Source organism: Rhincodon typus, chromosome 2 (genome assembly GCF_021869965.1).
Source record: "Rhincodon typus isolate 14 chromosome 2, sRhiTyp1.1, whole genome shotgun sequence".
NCBI classification, from domain to species: Eukaryota; Metazoa; Chordata; class Chondrichthyes; order Orectolobiformes; family Rhincodontidae; genus Rhincodon; species Rhincodon typus.
The window spans coordinates 64,636,574-64,655,860 of record NC_063333.1 but is presented as its reverse complement, the minus strand read 5'-3'; the positions used below and the strand labels follow the sequence as shown (position 1 = coordinate 64,655,860).

Here is a 19,287-nt window from a genome sequence, read left to right as displayed (position 1 = left end):
CTTAAAATGGGAAGCTATAAAACAGGACTGTTTGTGTGTCAAATAGTATAAGCAGCAAGTGAAAGACAAAACTAAGCAATCCCACAATTGACAATTAGGACTCTGCAGTCCTACCCCATCCAGTTCTGAGTAGTGGTGAACTATTAAACAACTCACTGGTAAAAATGGCTTCACAAATATCCCCATCCTCAATGATGGGAGAGTCCATCATCATTGTAGATTAGGGTGAAGACTTTGCGACAATATTGAGCCAGCAATACCTAACAGGTGTTCCATCTCAGCTTCCACTTGAGGTTCCCAGCATTACAGATGTCAGCCTTCAGCCAATCTAATTCACTCCATGTGAAATCAAGTAATGGCTGAAGAAACTGGATTCCAATGTCAGGAATGACAATCTCCAACAAGGAAGAATCTAATCATCATCCCATGACATTTAATGGTATTACTACCATTACATCCCCCACTGTCAACATCCTGATGGTTACCATTGACCTGAAACTGAACTGGACTGGTCACATGAATACTACAATATAAGCAAAGTACTATCGAAATTTGAAATAAAACCGAAAATGTTGGAGACTGATGGGGTGGAAAGTGAGGACAAGGGGAACACTATCATTGTTCTGGGATAGAGGGGAAGGGGTGAGTGGGGAATGTGGGAAATGTGTCAGACACAGCTGAGGGCCCTGTCAATCACAGTGGGTGAGGGGTTGGAGTTTTTGGTTGAGGAAATAGGAGAATACATTTGAAGCACTCCTGTGGACAAATGCAGTGGAAATGGAGAAATTGGGAGAATGGGATGGACTCTTTGCAGGAGACAAGGTGTGAGGAAATGTGGTCAAGATAGCTGGGAATGGATGGATTTGTAGTGGATATTAGTGGACAGCCTGTCCCCCAAAATGGAAGCAGTGAAGTCATGGAAGGGAACAGTCAGAGGTGGATCAGGTGACAGTGAATAGGGATGGAAATTCTGAGCTAAACTAATGAATTTTTCTAATTCTAGATGAAAGCAGAAAGCAATACCAATGACACTGCTGATATACTGGAGAAAGATTTGGGGGAGGGGGCCCTGAGTAGGACTGAAACAGGGAATATTCCATTCATCCCACAAAGAGACCGGCATAAATGGGACCCATAGTGGCACCTCTGACTTGGAGAAAATGAGACGAGTTAAAGGAGAAACAAAAACAGAAATTGTTGCAGAAACTCAGCAAGTCTGGCAGGATCAGAGGGAAACCCAAACGTGACTCCAAAACCTATGGCCTTCTCAACCTGATTGGATTGTTACAAAAATGCATGTATTTGCTGGCATTGGTGATTATCTTCTTCCAGTAATGAGCCATAGACAGAAGGCTCTAGAGGATCTCTGGAATAATCCAGAGGCATAAATATTCAGTGGCACAACAACCTTCAGCACCACAGGAATTGGATACTCTCCAATTCCCATCAGGTTCAGTTCATCCACCATCACGGCATACAACTTCATGCCAACCTCTCTGGAGAGGGGTTTATGGTGCTGCTGCTTTGAAGATAGCTGAGCCTTTGACATTAAACCCTTTCTTTATAGATAACCTCTTCTGCAAACAGGGTGCTTTTGGCAGACCCTCTGTGCCGGCCTCTTGCATTCATCAAGGCTGAAGCTTCATTTAGATTTCAAGTTGCTGCTGGCCCAAACCCTGTGGTTGTAATTCTTTCCATCTGTAAAGCTCCTCACTACTTGTCTTGAAATCTGAATGATAGTTTCACTCAGCTTTCAAGGTCTTTTACATCCACTGCTGCCTGTAGCAGCAATCAAGCAGTATATCCCTGCTATGATGGCACATTTGTCACACCTCTTAATTGCCATTACACATACTGTATAATCCTTCCTGCCAAGTCATGCTAACAATCACAAAAGCTACTCTCTGATGTACTGCTGACTTACCCCTTCCGTGTTTGAAAATTTTAATTTGAAATTTATTAAATCACAGTTAAACAGATTTAATTAACTTCCTGCCTTGCATTAGTATGGTGTCTACCCACCATGTCCCCACCTTCAGAATATTTTGTTGTGGCATAAAAACATCAAGCTTTTCTGCCAATCCTTTTTGTTATGATATTACAAGTCCTCCCACCTTCCAGCCCAACTGCTAAAGTACTGGTAACATTCATTTTGACAGTGGGTGCAGCCTTTCAGATCTGTAGCTGTCATTGAGGCATGGATCTTCCAGCTAGGATAATCACCTTAACTAGCAGCTGAGAGGCCTCTTCTATGGTGCTGCCATGTTCTGCACTCAGTGGGACTCAGGTAAGTGTTGATAAATGCTGGAGTCCTTCCAGTCCTCATCGTTAGTGTCTCAATTATTAGTGCAATTACCAGTAGCTGTTACTTATGTTTATCAAACTCCAGCAAGATTTTTGGGAAGCAAAAACAGGTTGGCCTATCAACTGATGCCCTTATATCCAATCTTGTTCCCATACCTGCCTCAGTGGGACCAAAACAATTCTGTCCACAAAGAGCCATCACAGTTATCTTGGGCTGAATGGCCTCCTATGATGTAACAATTCTATGATTCCATAAGTTACTTTCAGCCCTGAATAGTTTAGTAGACCTTCCTCTTGGAATTATTTGTGATTGGGTGAATGAAGAGGGGTCATGCAGAGCAGGTTCATGTTCTGTGGGGCCACTGTAATCGCCCAGGGCGGTGACTCTGCATTCCTTCTGATCTAGTGGAAAACACATTGCCAGGGTTTTATATGAGGCTCTCAAAGTCCCTTTGAATACATGAGCCATATCTGCAAATACAGCAGTACTCAGATCTCTGATGGAAACTGTGCTGCATTGGAAATTGTGACATTGTCCATTAAATGCTTCATCAAGATGTGTTCCATAGTTGTGATGTGGAGATGACCACCCATTCTACACTGGAATGCATTTGCTCTAAGCCCGACACAAAGACAAGTGCCCAATTGGTGATGGACTCCTAAATGCTGTTTGGCATTGAGTGTAAGCTTTTGATAGCCTTTTCAGTGTACTAATTTACTTATAGAAACAGAAATTTTATGGTATAGAAGGAAGTCATGTGCTCTTTGGAAAAAAAGTGTTTTAACATACAGGGCTATGGAAAAAGAGCTAGTGCTCTTTGGAAAAAGCACTAGCTCATTTTCCATAGCCCTGTATATTAAAACACTTCAAGTGAATATCCAAGTACTCTTTTATTTGAAATGTGATGACGATCTCTAAATCAAACTTTCCTCATAGGTAGAACTGTCCAGGCGTAATCACTGGACCTTTTAAAGATTTCACCAGCTGCCTGGTCTGACTTGAACCAGCTTTTTCTGGATCCCCAAGGTCTTACCAAGTACCACCCACATTCCCACAAACAGGCATCACCCTCTCATGAGTAGCCTTTGATTTCAGTCACTGCTTGGCCTCGCTACTCAAGATGAGTACCCTACTGGGGTGGTATGGCGGCTCAGTGGTTAGCACTGCTGCCTCACAGCACTAAGGGCCCGGGTTTGATTCCAGCCTCAGGCGACTGTGTGGAATTTGCATATTCTCCCTGTGTCTGCGTGGGTTTCCATTAGGTGCTCTGGTTTCCTCCCACAGTCCAAAGATGTGCAGGCTAGGTGGATTGGCCATGCTAAATTGCCCATAGTGTTCAGGGATGTGTAAATTAGGTTGGTTAAAGGGGAATGGGTGTAGGTGGGATGCAGTGAGTGTCGTTGTGGGCTTGTTGGGCCAAAGGGCGTGTTTCAACACTGTAGGGATTCTATGAACTGTCTGTTCCTGGCAACAGGAATTCTCATAATTCTTCTGTGTACTCTCTAGTATGACTACATTCTTCCTGTAATGTGGTGAGCAGATCTGCATACAACATCTTTTCTGTCACCCAATTATACAGTGGAGGAAACTTTGCAATTAAGTTCTCCAAATTTAAATGGTAGTTTTCTCTTCCTGGCTGCAGGTGTTGGGAATCCTATCTGCATGTATTTGAAGATAGGACTGCTCAACATTAGATTCTGATGCCTGGACCACTCAGGAATTGCACTACAATAAATATCAGAAAGAATATCCCACATCATCATTTACTGTTTCCTCCACAACCTTCCCCTACAAAGTGGTAACATTTTGGGGATAAAGACTGAGAGGTCTCCTCTGATGAAAAAGAGGAAGGCAGTGATTCTGAGATGGGTCAGAGATTTCTCACAGACAGGAAGCAAGGATGCTGGGCCAACGAGGCATACAGATCCATGAAAACCTTATTGCTAAACAATTCTAGACTGAATGAGTTACTGACATTCACTTTTATGTTATGGTTGTTAGAAAACAGCTGGCTGGTAGCCTACAGCTTCCTCTTTAGAACGTAGATCATTGATTGAAAAGTGTTGCATTTCATATTGTTTTAAATAAAGATTTTATACTTACTTCCATTGTGCTGGTACTGTGATCACTGAGAAGCATCAAACGACAAGGTCAAACTTAGCCTTTGTGGTGATTATGCAGAATTCTACCTGCACAACACCGGATACTCCCATGATCATCTGGAAGGAAACATGTTTATGGGTCTGGCCTCGAGGGAAGGAGAAAGCAAATCAACGCAAATGCACCCTCGATCAATCTCCCCAGTTCTCCAACGTCCTGGCTCATGTGACTGATTGCCTTACTCCCTCAATATTTCTACACACCTGGAAAATGCTGGGTCCCATGACTACTGTTGAAATTGAAGAGCATCTCAGTGACAGCTTCCACTACAATGGAGGGACAAATTTAAACACTTCCCTTCAATCCTTGTGAGAATGAATTCCTTTACATCTCAGTTGTGCATTGCCTCTTACTCTGAGAATGTACCAAATGACATTGGAAACCCTAACTAGGTGAAATATCTTTCCTTCCTGCACCTTGCCACTGCCTGGTCACATTTCTCCATTATTCATTCTGATTGTCTCCGCAGTGTCTGTAGTGTGGCACTTCAATGTCCTCATTTTGACCTCATCAGACAAGGTCACAATCCTGGAAATCAATGTCATGAGCCTCTTTAATCCTCAAATGCTAGCTCCTTACTTCACTGGGTCATGAGAAACATTAGGCACAGACAATGCTGATGATGTTCCAGGCTTTCTGCTTTCTTCCTTGCCTCCCCTGGATCTGGAAAGTTCTGACTTTAGTTTCCAAAGTATCGCAGAATTCATGAAGTCCCTCTTCTGTCATGGTGGGTGAGGAACTTAACAAACCCTGATAATCCTTTTACTTGACAGATGTTGTATTCAATTGTACTGAATATTTTTGTAAGTTCCCCATTGCATGATATTGGAGACAAGAGTGATTCAAAGACAGGATTTTAGGGAGGAATGTCAAATTCTGGGCCTCTCAGTTGGGAAGAAGGCCTACTGGTGTCTACTTAAGTGTGTAATGGGCTGAAGATTCTAGGGGTGAGTGTGGGTGTTTAGATACTTCGCAGGCAACATGAGGGACATCTGACAAACAAGGATGGTTTCTCTCACAGTGTGAATAAACCCCTTTGGTATCCATTTTCCCAGCAGTCGTTTGGAGACATCTTTCTACGATGTGCACTGATTTTATCTCAATGATCAAGACAGAAGATATATAGGAATGCAGGGAATATAACCAGGGTCAACTGTTAAAAGAGATAGCTGTAAAGAATGGAATTAGACCTTAAATATCACAATCTGCAGCACCGTGCAGAAAGATCGTTTCAAAGTTACACATTGCAAGTTCTGGGTTTTGCACATGTTCTAATTTCAACACACTGATGACAGCTGGAGGGGTCATAGCCAGACGACTTGGTCTACATACTCATATCCAACCAGCAGTCTGGAATATCACAACAAACATGGCTGCTCTCACAATCCTGCAGAAGTAGGTCAGTGCCTCCTGAAAAGAGGTTTCATTGTACAATGATTAGGCTAACATCATGATTGTTAACAGATCAATTTTCATTCTATGACAGAGTGGAGCTCCATTTGTAACACATATAAGGAAATCTGCCAATGAGAATATGTGTTGTTGTCTTCTAACTGAAACTGTAAAAATACCAAGCAGTCTGGTTATTATTCATCTGGAGACTTACTCGATGCAATTCAATATAGTAAACTATGCACAGATGTGAGAGGAATCTACCTGAACCAGTAAGGAGAATTCTTCTCCATAAATAATGTCAGGTTAAATAGCTTTCTTGGGCCTTAAAATGTGTCCTTCACTTTAAAACAGCTCACCATGCTTTCCTGAATTCTTTGAAGAGCTATCCATTTTGTCTCATTCCCATGCTACATTTCCAAAATCATGCACAGTTTTTCTTTGTCAAGTATTTACGTTATTCCCTTTACTTTCAGGGAGTAAATTTCACATCATAACCACTTGGGATAACAAAAAAACAAAACTCATCTCCCGTCTGCTTTTGTTGCCAACAAAATTAAATCTGTGTTCTATAGTTACTGACCTATTTCTCCTTCTGGCTTGTCAGTAGCACCCACCCTGAACTGCCAGGAAGAATTTTGGAGTTTTGCTTTATCCATGATTACAAATCTCACCCAAAGGAAAAGGAATCTGGGTGAGGTACAAAAGGAGCTACTGATTCAACGTCACCTGTTTTTCAGCCAGTGATAAGAGCTAACATTAGTCCCATTGGGTGTGGGGGCAGGAAATGAAGCACAAATGATTCAGAGAGAAATGATTCACATTTTACATTCAAATTCCTTATTTTTAATCATGTAGATATGTTGATAATCTTATACATAAATGTTATAAAAATAAAACTAACACTCATGCCAAAAACCTTTGACAATCATGACAAAAATTGGGCAATTTAAAGAATGATTGCATGGTACGTTAGACATATTAAGAGGAGATTTTCACAATCAACACCATTCCAAAATTCAGTTATACATTAACAATATTACCTCAAATTGAAATTTCTGTTAGTTTAGTTTACTCTAAACAAATTGTGAACTTAGTACAGATGCTTTTGTTGAGAAAGATGACTTAGAGGAGATATTGGAACAAGTAGTATAGTGAGTACATAATTTGGTGAGTTTGAAGGCAACGTGAGAATTTGATGCAGAAGGTAAGAGGCGCTCTTTGCTTGCTTTCTTTGGCCAGTAGTTTGTAAGGTTTCTATCACCAGGAGAGTGACATCACAGTTAAACCATGTTCATTGGATGGTGATAACTACAAATTCACTTTTTATTCATTTTATTCATTAATGGGATGAGGGTATCCCTGGCTAGGCAGCATTTATTTCCCATCCCTAATTGCCCAGAGGGCAGTTAAGAGTCAACCACATTGCTGTGGGTCTGGAGTCACATGTAGGCCAGACCAGGTAAGGATGGCAGTTTCCTCCCATAAAGGATATTAGTGAACCAGATGGGTTTTTCTGACAATTGAAAATGGATTCATGGTCATCATTAGATTCTTAATTCCAGATATTTTATTGAATTCAAATTCCACCATCTGACGTGGCAGGTTTCGAACCCAGGTCCTTGAATATATATTATAGGTTACTTTCAGATTGAAGGCTAATAGGGCAAATATTTATAAATCAGTGTGAAATTTTAAAAATAAAATTAAGAACTGAATAATGAAAAGAGAGAGACTTGGCCAGGCAATGTGTTGTTACTGCATGATGCGGACCACATTGTGGTTCATAGTGACAACATCTGCGCAAGTGTTGGTTGCTTGAGGAACTCCAGCTCAGTGGTCAGGGACAGGAAGGTGTGACTATGAGCGAAGCAGGAAGATGGATTCAGGGGGTAATGCTGAAAGAGCCTCAGCCCTTGAGCTTGTCTAACAGGTTTAAGATTCTTGCTCCCTGTATAAATGAGATTGGGGACTGTAGAAAGGATGAGTAAACTGACCATAGCGCCGTGTTATGGGGAGCCATCTAAGATGGGGGAGAAAAGAGAAATGTAGTTGTAATCAGGGACAGTATGTCAGGGAATAGACACTCTTTTCTGTGGCTAGGATCGAGAGTCCCGAAGACTGTGTTGCCTGCCTGTTATCTGGGTTCAGGATATCTCATCGGGGCTGTAGAAGAAGTTGGAGTGGGAGGAGAAAGATCCAGTTGTCGTAGTACACCTAGGGGCCGACAATATAGGTAGAAAGAGGAAAGAGGTTCTGCCGAGAGAATATAAGCAGCTCGGGGCAAAATTAAAAAGCAGAACCAAAAAAGTGATAATCTCCGGATTACTGCCTGATCCTCAAGCAAATTGGCACAGAGTCAAAGACTGGTATCAGAGAAACAGGTTGAATTCAGTGGACCTTGGCACCAGTACTGGGGAAGGAGGGAGCTGTTCCAATGGGACAGGCTCCATCTGAATCATGCTGAGACCACAGTCCTGGCAAATTGCATAACTGGACTGTGGATTGGGGTTTAAACTAAATAGTTAGGGGGTGGGTTCAGTTGCATGGAAAATTATGGAAAAAAATTAAAGGGGGAGGGCTCATTGGGGGTTAGGGTTTCTAGAACAAGTAATAGGGCAGGGATTATGGAAAGCATCAGGAATCTAACTTCAGGCACAGCAGATAAGGGGATAACTATGAGAAAGTGGGCCGTCAATGCAGGACTGAGGGTGTTGCACTTAAATTCAGACAGTATACACAACAAGGTAAATGAGCTTGTAGTGAAGATTGAAATTGAGCTTGTAGGTTGTGGGTATCACAGAGACATGACAGCAAGGGGACCAGGGCTGGGAACTAAATATCCGAAGATACATAACCTACCGAAAGGACAGGCAGATGGGCAGAGGGGCCTGGGTTGCTTGTTAGTAAGAAACAAAATTAAATTGACAGCAAGAAAGTGATATAGATTCAGAAGGTGTAAAATCTGTGTGGGTAGAGTTGAGGAACTGAAAAGGCAAAAAGACCCTGATGGGAGTTCTGTACAGGCCTCCTATCAGTAGTCAGGATGTGGGGAAGAAAGGAAATCAGGAGATCGAAAAGGCATGTAAGAAAGGTACCTTTACAATAATCATGGGGGACTTCAATATGCGGGTGGACTAGAAAAATCAGGATAGAAGCTGATCTCAAGAAGAGGAGTTCATGGCATGCCTACAAGATTTTTTTGGAGCAGCTTGTGGTACAGTCCACTAGGGAACAGGCATTTCTGGATTTAGTGATGTGTAACGAGCAGAGGCTGACAACCATGGCTGTGGAGGGAAGTCAGGGACAGCACACTAGCAAAAGAAAAAGCATACAATGCGGTGAAGATCAGTGGGGAGACAGAGGACTGAGATGCCTATAAAAACCAGCAGACAATTACTAAAAAATCAATAAGGGAGACAAGAAAAAATATGAGAATGATCTAGTTAGTAATATAAAAGAAGATTGCAAGAGTTTATTTTAGATGTCTAAAAGGTAAGAGAGAGGCAACAGTTGATATTGGACTGCTAGAAAATGAGGCTGGAGAAGCAGTAATTGGGAACAAAAAAAAGGGGAGGAAATAAAGAGGTATTTCATATGAGTTTTCACAATGGTAGACACCAGCAACATAAGGGGGCCGGGGTGAGTGTAGTGGCCATCACTAAGGAGAAGGTACTAGAGGAGCTGAAAGGTCTGATGGCGAATAAACCACCCGGACCAGCTGTACTATACCCTAGAGTTCTGATGGAAATAGCTGAGGTGATTGTGGAGGTATTGGTGGTGATCTTTCAGGAATCACTGGAGTCAGGGATGGCCCCAGAGGACTGGATAATGGTTAATGGTAACAACCCTACTTAAGAAAAGAGGGAAGCAAGGGACAGAAAACTATGGGGAAGTTCGCCTGACCTCGGTTGTTGATAAGGTTTCAGAATCTGTTATTAAGAATGAGATTGCGCAGTAAAATAGGGCAGAGTCAGCATAGCTTTGTCAAGGGGTGATCATGCCTGACAATTCTGTTAGAATTCTTTGAGTAGGTAATGAGCATGTTAGACAAAGGAGAGCCAATGGACATGATCTATTTGGATTTCCAGAAGGTCTTTGACAAAGTACTGCACAGGAGACTGCTAGATAAGATACAAGACCATGGTGTTAGAGGCAAGGTACTGGTATGGACAGAGGATTAGCTGACTGGCAGAAAGCAGAGAGTTGGGAGAAAGGAGTCTTTTTCAGGATGGCAGCTGGTAACTAATGGAGTTCCGCTGGGGTCAGTGTTGGGAAGTTATAACACTTATGTTATACATTAACAAACTGGAAAAAGAACTGAGGGCATTGTTGCTAAGTTTGCAGATAACACAAAAATAGACGGAGGAACAGGTAATGTTGAGGAAGCAGGGAGGCTACAGAAAGACTTGGATGTGCTATGGGGAGTGGGCAATGAAGACATCCATGGAATACAATGCAGTAAAGTGTGAGGTTACACACTTTGATAGGAAGAATAGAGGTGTAGACAATTTTCTAAATGGGCAAAGGCTTCAGAAATCTAAAGCACAAAAGGACTTGGGTGTCCGAGTTCATGATTCTCTTAAGGTTAACATGCAGGTTCAGTTGGCAGTTAGGCAGATAAATTCAATGTTGGCATTAATTTCAAGAGGGCTTGAATATAAGACCAGAGATGTGCTGTTGAGGCTGTATAAGGCAATGGTCAGACCACATTTGTAATACTGTGAGCAGTTTTGGGTGCCATATCTGAAGGAAAGATGTGCTGGCGTTGAAACGGGTCCAGAGGAAGTTGACGAGCATGATCCCGGGGATGAAGGGTTTGTCGTATGAGGAACATTTGAGGACTCTCAGTCTATACTCAATGAATTTTAGAAGGATGAGGGCGGATCTGATTGAGACATATAGAATACAGAGGGACCCGAATTGAGTGGACAAGGAGAGGATTTTTCCATTAGTAGGAGAGACTATAACTTGAGGGCATAGCTTCAGACAGAGGAGACGTCTGTTCAGAATTTAGGAATTTTTTCACCCAGAGAGTGGTTAATCTGTGGAACTTTTTGTCGCAGAGGAATGTGGAGGCCAAGTCATTGAGTGTATTTACGACAGAAATAGATAGGTCCACTGTTGGCAAGGGGATCAAGGGCTATGGAGTAAAGGCAAGAGAATGGGGTTGAGAAACATATCAGCCATGACCAAATGGCAAAGCAAACTTAATGGGAAGAATAGCATAATTCTGTTCATATATCTTACGGTCTTATCATAGAAAATAATCCCTATAGTGCAGAAAGAGGTCATTTGGCCCATTGAGACTGCACCAACCCTCAGAAGATCTTTCCACCCAGTCCAGCCCCCACATTTCCCATGGCTAATCCAGGTAGCCTACATATCCCTAGACATTATTGACAATTTAGCATGGCCAATCCACCTAACCTGCACATCTTTGAATTGTGGAAGGAAATTGGAGCACCCGGCAGGGCAGGAACCTATGTAGATACATGGAGAAAGTACAAACTCCACACAGACATTGAGCCAAAGTTGGAACTGAACCCAGGTCCCTGGTGCTGTAAGGCAGCAGTGCTGACCACTGAGCCACCATGCTGCCCTGAGATGAAACTTTGTCTGAACCCTTAGTCAATCCATACCGAAACAATGAGTGTTGTCAGGCCATTCAACTGGAAATAATACAAAATTATACATCTTCACATGCATTTTCCAATCAAGGTCAAGACATCAATGGTAAGATTCTGCATTCAATTTTGTACCTTGGCATGGAGCATTGAGGTCAGTAGCAGCATCTTCAGTATTGCTGAGGTCAGATTAATCAAGTGAAATCAGTTTTAACAAAGTTAAAACTATTTAAAAACTACTGGTCTAAATTTAGGGCACAGCCTCAGGGTGAAGGGACAAATCTGTTGAATTGAGTTGAAGAGGAATTTCTTCAGCTAGAGAGTGGTGAATCTGTGATCTCATTGCCACAGAAGGCTATGGAGATTAAGTCATTAAGTGCATTTAAGGCAAAGGTAGGTTCTTAATTTGTAAAGGGCTGAAAGGTTACAGAGAAAAGATGGGAGAAGGGGGTTGAGAAACATGATCAACTGGTGGAACAGATCTGATGGACCAAATGGCCTTATTCTACTTCTATACCTTATGGTCTTATGGTTTTGATATAAAGCTAGCAAAGAGACTCACCAAAGATTAGTGCACATTCATAAATTTTGGGTGAGGCTCAGGCAATTGTCATAATTTCTCTGTTTAACAACTATAGAAGATTTACATTATGTTTGCATATCTCAATGAATCAGCTGATCACAATGATGTCTTGAGTGTTGTATAAATAAAACCATTTAACCAATATCTTTAAGATGTTATGATTTTAACAGCAAGGGAGAAGAACAAGAACAAAATCTTTGTGAATGTAACATGAATAATATACACGAAAAATCAATAGATATTAATTGATCTGTATAAATTCTTAAAACTAATTTGCTACTATATCAAAAATATTGTGCAATATGATTAAGTATAAAGAACAACTGAAATAACTTAGCATTCAGGTTCATTTGGACAATTCCTACTTCGAAGGATTTCATTCACAGTTGGAAATAATTGTATTTTCATTTTTAAGTCAGGAAATAGTGCAGTACCAATAGATTTTCAAACCAATAAACTGGAATTAACATAGACTTTACATTGGAGAACTATAAGTGGAACACGAATTCATAATATCATCAAAGTTACTGAAGCATTCATACAAAACAATCATTTATTCTTGCCTATGGAAGCTGCAGAGAATGTGATTGGCCAGCAGGAGGAGTAGTAGTTATTCTCTCTCTTCTGACATAGACCTGAGATCCTACAGTCAGTGTTGCACAATCCGCTATGGTTGCTGGTAGCTGATGAAACAAGTACGCCCCAAAAGTCATCTGAGAAAAATATGAAATCAGTTAAAAGGCCATAGATTATTTTTTGACAGGCTACCTAGGTTAGATAAGAAAAAAATAGCTTTAGGAATTTTTGTAACAAGACATTTGAAACTGATGATACTGACTTCAAAACCATTGTTCCAGGTACAAGAAAAAACACTAATTTATTTTTTACTCATCAAAATCATATTTTTCTATTATATTTGTTTAGGAAAATAAGAATATATGTAAGAAAAATAAATTCTTCATCTATGAAACCAATTACTTTAATCTGTCAATGGACAAAAAACTCTGCTATTGTTTCAACCCCTTTTAGATAAGCCAAAGAAATTTGATGTGAAAATATTCCTCAGTACTCAAAGACAAACAAGCATTACTCTAGTCTATCTTGTCAACATATTTAATATGCCTGAATGACCTCACAGATAATGCCCAGCCCAAAAATAAAAAAACATGCTGTTATAATAAGTTTCTCATGGCCATCAGACATCACAAAAAATTTTACAGCCAATTAAGTGCTTTTGAGTTTAGTCACTGCTGTAATTTAGAAAATGCAAGAGCCAATTTCAACAGTGCGAACTCGCTCAAACTGGAAAGCAATGATGAGCAGATAATGTTTTTGTAATTGTGCCTGATGGACAAATATTGGCCAGGAAATCAGGGATAACTCCCTTGCACTTCTTATGCCATGGGATCTTTTACACTGACCCAAGCAGGCAGTTGGCTGTAGAGTGTCAGCCTATGTTTTTGTGTTAAAGCCTTGGATTAGGTCTTGAACCCAAAACGTTTTGGTTCAGAGGCTTAAATTAAGACAATTTAAAAATTACTGGTAAAACTTTCCTAATTATACAAAAGGAACAAGGAAACTCACCAGCAGCCAGTGCATATTAATAAATTGTGAATGAGGTTCAAGCACAGTTGACACTGAATGGAAAATAATAAACTGGGATGCCACAGTAACATCGTTCAGGGAACCCACAATTCAAACCTTATTTTATTGACGAGACTGCATTATTTCATAGCCATGTCTTTTGCTGGTGTCTAGCACACCAGTTTGATCCTACCAATGCCAAAGCCAAACTTGTGTGCATATCTCTGCAGTTTCCAGTTTTCAAATAATGAAAATATTGAAGTATTCAATATAAATAAAATGTGTGTTGTGTAAAAGCAACTAAATATGAACTGACGACTTTTTAAAACTGCCTGGCTGTGTTTTCAGTTTGGAAAGCTTCTGGTCACATTTGCAGGATAAAAATTTGGAGGTCCAAAGCTGGACCTGAGTTATTCCAAGCTCCACATTTTAGAGAAACACATTTTAATAATACATTCATTTTATATTTTAGGAAGATTTTATCATCTTAGGTTCTCTGATACATTGTACATTTTCTTTTCCTTCTATCAATCTTTCTATTGTTCTGTTTACTCCCTTTTAAGTTGAAACATTGTTTTAATAGTCCAAGAATTAAAATTCATGTGATGATCATATGAATACAGAACTATTAATTCTCTGTAAGAATTTATTCCCCGTTCTCTCCTGTATAGTGAAAGATTAAGAAGCAACCATTGCAAATTTTTCAAAATCAAGTGAAAACTGCAAAAAGGAGCCAATTAAGTAACACAAACTGCAACATGAAAGCGAAGCATGCTCATCAATTTGCAGGGGATTTGAGCATTACTGATCGAGAATAAGCATTTTGTTGGTCAGGATATATAAACTTTTCTTGAAGGACCAACCAATAGGAGATACAGATTTAAAGGTAAAATGTAAAAAAAATCCTAAACCCAATCCACACTGAAGCTGCCCACTTTTAATTTTAAGAAGTGAAACTAACCAGCTCCCAGGAGGCAGGATCTTCATTTAAATATTTGAAAATTTGTCAGCATAACATTCTTCTCTATTCATGCTTTCATGGTGGCTGATTGGATCTCCTAAGCCTCTAAATTCCTATCCACGAGGAGTCAAGAACTGCTATATGAAACAGATAAATTTTTTTTACTCACTCGTGGGACATGGGTGTACTGGTTGCCCATGAGACAGTGGTGGTGAGCTGCTTTTTTAAACCACTGAACTCAATGTGCTGTAAGCTGACCCAAAACCAGTAGCTTTCCCGTTTTATTTTTGTGCCAGACAGGAATAAAACTTGTTGGAGATTATCCATGTGCTCTTTAAATATTTGCCATTGCCTATCCACCGTCATCCCTCTAAGTAAAATTCTTTAATTTATCAAAGCTAGCTCAAACTCATACCATGGTAGTTCCTTTTATTTAGATTCAGGACCCCGGTCTCAGAATCTCCCCATTTCAATATCTCAATCATATTATGGTCACTCTTGCCCAAGGGGCCTTGCACAACTTGATTGCCAATTATTCCTTTCTCATTACACTGTACCCATTCTGTTCTTTAGTTGGTTCTTCAGCATACTGAAGCAGAATATCATCCCGTACACACGCCAGAAATTTGTCCTCCAAAGTGGGGCTACTGATTTATTTAGTCAATCTATATGCAGATTAAAGTTGCCCATAATTACAACTGTATCTTTATCATTTGTAGCTCTAACTTCCTGCTTAATGCCTTGCCCAACATTACAACTAAAGTTTGGAGGTCTATATACAACCTCCAATAAAATTTTCTGCCTCTTGGTGTTTGTAATTTCTAACCATTTCAGATTCTACTTCACCAGAGCTGATATTCTTCCTCACTATTCTGTCAATTTCTCTTTAAACAGCAATGTTACCCCAACCCCTTTTCCTTTTTATCTGACCCTCATAAAAATTGAATATCCTTCAATATTCAGTTCTCATCCTGGTCCTCCTACAGCCACGTCCCCATAATACCAATAATATCATACATGTTTCTATCTATTTGTACAACTCATTCATTTACTTTATTGCAAATCCTTGACACATTGAGACACAAGGCCTTAAGACTTGTCTTTTTAGCATTCCTAGTCATGTTCACATTATTTTGCACCGTGGGCCTGTGTGATTCTTGCATTTGAATTCTCTGTCAATCACTGTTATTTCCCATTCTGTCTTTTGCTTGCCCTGTTTCCCTCTCTTTGTCTCCATGTATAGGTTCCCAACTCCCTACCATTTTAGTTTAAACCCTCCCCAACTATATGAGCAAATGGTCCCACTAAAACATCAGTTCTTTCCTGCCTAATTGTAGTCCTATTTTTTATTCATTCATGGGACAAAGATGTCACTGGCTGCCAGCATTTATTGTGTGTTATTAGTTGTCCTTGAGAAGATGGTATTGAGCTGCCTTCCACATGCTAAAGGTTGACCCTCAATGTACTGAGGGAAGAAGTTCCAGGATTTTGATCCAGCAACAGTGAAGGAATGGTGATTTATTTCCTAGACAGGATGGTGAGTGGCTTGGAGAGGAACTTGCAGGTGGTGGTATTCCCATGTGTCTTCTGCTCATGTCCTTCTAGATGGAAGTGGTCATGGGTTTGGAAGGCACAGCCTAAAGATCTTTGGTAAATTTCTGCAGTGCATCTTGTTGAGAGTACACACTGCTGCTACTAAGTGTCAGTGGTGCAAGGAGTGGATGCTTGTGAATGTGCTGCCAATCAAGTTAGCTGCTTTGTCGTGGATGGTGTCAAGCTTCTTGAGCATTGTTGGAGCTGCACCCATCTAGGCAAGTGGGGAATATTCCATCACACTCCTGACTTATGCCTTCTAGATGGTGGACAGATATTTTGGGAGTCAGGAGGTAGCTTACTTGCCACAGTATTTCTAACCTCTGACCTGCTCTTGTAGCTGCTGTATTTATATGGTGAGTCCAATTGAGTTTATGATCAATGGTAAGCCCCAGGATGTTGATAGTGGAGGATTCAGAGATGGAGAAAGAGCATTGAATGTCAGGGGGCTGTGGTTAGATTGTCTCTTAATAGAGATGGTCATTACCTGCATTTGAGTGGCATGAATGTTACTTGCCACTCGTCAGCTAAGTCTTAATATTGTTCAGATCTTGTTACATTTGAACATGGTCTACTTCAGTATGTGAGGAGTCACGAATGGTGTTGAACATTGTGCAATCATCAGAGAACATCCCTACTTCTGATCTTATGATGGAGGGAAGGTCATTGATGAAGCAGCTGAAGATGGTTGGTCCAGGAAACTACTCTGAAGAATGCCTGCAGAAATGTGCTGGAGTTGTGATGATTGACCTCCAACAATTACCTTCCTATGTGTCAGGTCTGACTCCAACCAGCGAAGAGTTTTCCCCCAATTCCTATTGATTCCAGTTTTGCAAAGGTCCTTAATGCCACACACAATTGAACGTAACCTTGATGTCAAGAGTTGCCACTCTCAACTCACCTCTGGAATTCAGGACTTTCATCCATGTTTGAACCGAGGTTGTAATGAGGTCAGGAGCTGAGTGGCCCTTGTGGATCCCAAACTGGTCATAGATTATTGCTGAGCAGGTGCTGCTTGATCGCACTTTTGATGACATCCTCCATCACCTTACTGATGATTGAAGGTAATTGATGGGGCGGTAATTGTCTGGGTTGGATTTGTCCTGCTTTTTATGTACAGGACATACTTGGACAATTACCCACATTGTTGGTAGATGCCAGTGTTGTAGCTATATGGAACAGTTTGGCTAGGTGAGCATCAATGCTGGAGCACAAGTCTCCAGTACTATTGCCGGAATATTGTCAGGGGCACATAGCCTCTGCAGTATCCAGTGCTTCCAATTGTTCCTTGATTTTACATGGGATGAATTGAATCAGCTGAAGGCTGATGTCTGTGATGCTTGGTACCACTGAAGGAAGCCAAGATGGATCATCCACTTGACACTTCTGGCTGAAGATTGCAATCGATGCTTCTGTCAATGAGGATGGGGATATTTATAGAGCCTGTTGTCTCTTCCATCACAGAGAATAGGGATATTTATGGAGTGTCCTTCTCCACTGAATTATTTAATTGTCCACCACCTTTCATAACTGGATATTGAAGGACTGCAGAGCTTATATCTGATCCATTGGTTGTGGGATTACTTAGCTCTGTCCATTACTTGTACTTATGCTATTTGGCGCACAAGTAGTCCTGCTGGTAACTTCACCAGTTTGACACTCATTTTTAGGTATACCTGATGTTGCTCCTGGCATGCCCTCCTGCACTCTCCATTGAACCAGTGTTGATTCCCTGGCAGTATGGTAAGAGTTAAGTGGGGGATATGCTAGGCCAAGAGGTTGCAGATTTTGCTGGAATACAATTCTGCTGCTGTTTTTGGCCCACAGCACCTCCTGAATGCCCAGTCTTGAGTTGTTAGATTGTTTGAAGTCTGTCCTATTTAGCACGGTGATAGTGCCACACAACATGACAGAGAGTCTTCTCACTGTGAAGGCAGGACCTTGACTCCATGAGAACTGTGTGGTGGTCACTCTTATTTATTCTAGCATGGACAGACGGATCTGCAGCCGGTAAATTGGTGAGGATGAGGTCAAATATGTTTTTACCTCTTATTTGTTCCCTCACCTTTAGGATCCTTTAGGATCAGTAGTGCTGCTGCTGAGCCACTCTTGGGGTCAACATTGAAATCCTCTACCCAGAATATATTTTGCACTCATTAAAACAACAAACAACAACACAATTGTCAGTTCTACTTTTGTATTAAAAAGAGGACACAGCAATTACCTTTCTGTTCCTGGATGAATATAGAGTCTGCAGGGGTTCAGTGCTTCTTTTTCCATTCGATTGGTTAATGCAAATCATTTGGCATCTGTTGCACAGTCCCAGAATCTGCAAAATTTTATATACATCATGACAGTGCATATTTTGAACTGTAAGGACAAGTACATAAGGATATTATGTCAATTTGTAATCAGCTTTCGGCTGGGAATAAGAGTTCAAAATAAAGTGTATATCAGTATTAGAAAACAGAAAATGTATAGGTATTAGATTTAAAAAAGTAATCAACTTGTGGTTATGAATTTTGTGGTAACCAGTTGCAAAGAAATTAAAGAATTCTTACATAGTTCAATCATATAATTTTCATCATCCCTGAAATGTGACGTACAAAAGATTTAGAGATAACAAGGTGTAGAGCTGGATGAACACAGCAGGCCAAGCAGCATCAGAGGAGCAGGAAGGCTGACGTTTCGAGCCTAGACCCTTCTTTAGAAATGGGGGTGGGGAGGGGGATTCTGAAATAAATAGGGAGAGAGGGGGAGGCGGATGGAAGATGGATAGTGGAGAAGATAGGTGGAGAGGAGACAGACAGGTCAAAGAGGCGGGGATGGAGCCAGTAAAGGTGAGTGTAGGTGGGGAGTTAGGGAGGAGATAGGTCAGTCCAGGGAGGACGTACAGGTCAAGGGGGCGGGATGAGGTTAGTAGGTAGGAGATGGGGGTGGGGCTTGAGGTGGGAGGAGGGGATAGGTGGGAGGAAGGACAGGTTAGGGAGACGGGGATAAGCTGGGCTGGTTTTGGGATGCGGTAGGGGGAGAGGAGATTTTGAAGCTTGTGAAGTCCACATTGATACCATTGGGCTGCAGG

The 19,287-nt window shown here is 41.0% G+C and overlaps 1 long non-coding RNA gene across 1 annotated transcript in view; it reads right to left on the bottom strand.

The window, feature by feature from the left end:
• Positions 1-6,675: 6,675 nt before the first annotated feature.
• The window catches only part of LOC109916806, a 32,948-nt gene continuing 20,336 nt past the window's right edge, over positions 6,676-19,287 (bottom strand). The window contains exons 3-4 of the long non-coding RNA XR_007264082.1: positions 18,430-18,534; positions 6,676-12,780 (exon numbers count right to left, since the gene is read on the bottom strand). This is a non-coding gene — a long non-coding RNA (uncharacterized LOC109916806). The remainder of the gene's footprint in view (positions 12,781-18,429; positions 18,535-19,287) is intronic.